This window comes from Poecilia reticulata, unplaced genomic scaffold, assembly GCF_000633615.1.
Source record: "Poecilia reticulata strain Guanapo unplaced genomic scaffold, Guppy_female_1.0+MT scaffold_420, whole genome shotgun sequence".
NCBI classification, from domain to species: domain Eukaryota; kingdom Metazoa; phylum Chordata; class Actinopteri; order Cyprinodontiformes; family Poeciliidae; genus Poecilia; species Poecilia reticulata.
This window is the reverse complement of record NW_007615187.1, coordinates 5989-7442: the sequence shown is the minus strand read 5'-3', so window position 1 is coordinate 7442 and position 1454 is coordinate 5989. Positions and strand designations below refer to the sequence as shown.

At 42.2% G+C, this 1454-nt stretch overlaps 1 protein-coding gene across 1 annotated transcript in view; it reads right to left on the bottom strand.

The window, feature by feature from the left end:
• The window catches only part of LOC103460986 (potassium voltage-gated channel subfamily B member 2-like), a gene marked incomplete at its 3' end in the record, with an annotated part of 4381 nt that extends 3945 nt beyond the window's left edge, over positions 1-436 (bottom strand). The window contains exon 1 of the mRNA XM_008403301.2: positions 232-436. The remainder of the gene's footprint in view (positions 1-231) is intronic.
• Positions 437-1454: the final 1018 nt, after the last annotated feature.

The window sequence follows — 1454 nt, the reverse complement described above, 5'->3', positions numbered from 1 at the left end:
GAAAGAAAGAAAGAAAGAAAGAAAGAAAGAAAGAAAGAAAGAAAGAAAGAAAGAAAGAAAGAAAGAAAGAAAGAAAGAAAGAAAGAAAGAAAGAACAAATCAGTGAAAAATGAGAAACCATGAGTTAATAGCTGAAAGCAGCAAGACGGACCAGAGACATCCACAACGTTCTTCTAATCCCTAAAACATTTCACACTTTAAGACCAACCTCGGAGTGTGTGTTCATCCTACCTCTGCTGAGTCTTCTGACAAGTCGAACTTTTTATTTCCCAGGACAGCCCAGCTTCCAGCATCTCCGCTCATCTCCGGCCGCTGACCTGGGATCTTTACGTCGGCTGCTGAAAATCCACATTTCGGTGCAACGAAAAGCAAAAACCAGGGTGAAAATATGCACAGCATGCAAAGGAACCGCCTGGCCCGCAACTATCATTCCTAAGAGGACAGGATGAAGGGACAGCATGAGGGCGGGGTGGGGAGGGAGCTAATTGGATTTAGCGGTTCAGCACCGAGAACAGCTCCAGATCAACAGCTTGTTTCTGCTGAACTCCAGCTCGCCTACTTTACTTTCCTCTGCAACAACTCACACCATGGAAACACAATACAAGAAGTTCGAAGTCATCCTTTATTGAAGCTAGTTTTACACAAAGACGAGCCGCAAACACTAATATACTTCTCAATATAAATGAGAAAAAAACTTCCATTTAACTTTTAGTCAGTAATTTGGTTCGAAAAGTGTAACAAACATGCCACAGATTGATCTGTTTGTTTATAATTCTACATAATTTCATCTGTTTTGTTTTTATGAATAAACCTCAGGTCGCTCAGACCAAGCCAGGTTCTGGTTCTGGTTCTGGTTCTTCTTGTTACATGGAGGTCTTTCCTCTTTATCGTCACGCTGCTCAGTATGAGAGAAAGCTGTAAAGTCAACAACACAACACAAACGATGCTGCTGTCGCTTCTGTGTTCGTCCAGAAGGAGGAAATTCTGCAAATCAATGAATGACTCGATGCAATATGTTGAGTTTTTCTAGATGGAAACGTTTTAAAATATTTTTAGTAATAAACTTAGCGCTTAATGTACTGAAAAGTAGGACTGGTTTGAATGTGCTGAAGTGCCCTGAGATGACGTTTGTTGTGAAATAGAGCTATGGAAATAAACAGAATTGAAGTGATTAATTTCTCTCAGGGTTGCACAGTGGCGCAGTTCCTTTGAAACAAGAAGGTCCTGAGTTTGAATCCCAGTCAGGTGTCTCTCTGAATGATGACACATGATTTTTGCATGCAGCAGTCATGCTGCAGATAGACACCAGCTTCATCAAGGCAGCACAACAGAATGTCGGAAATGCCTGAAGACTCGGACATTTCTTTCCGAGTGTTGCACGTGTCGCACTAGCACCGCCACACCAGCAGGGGGCACACATGTTCGGCACAGAGAGCTTAATTAGAGTAAGTAGA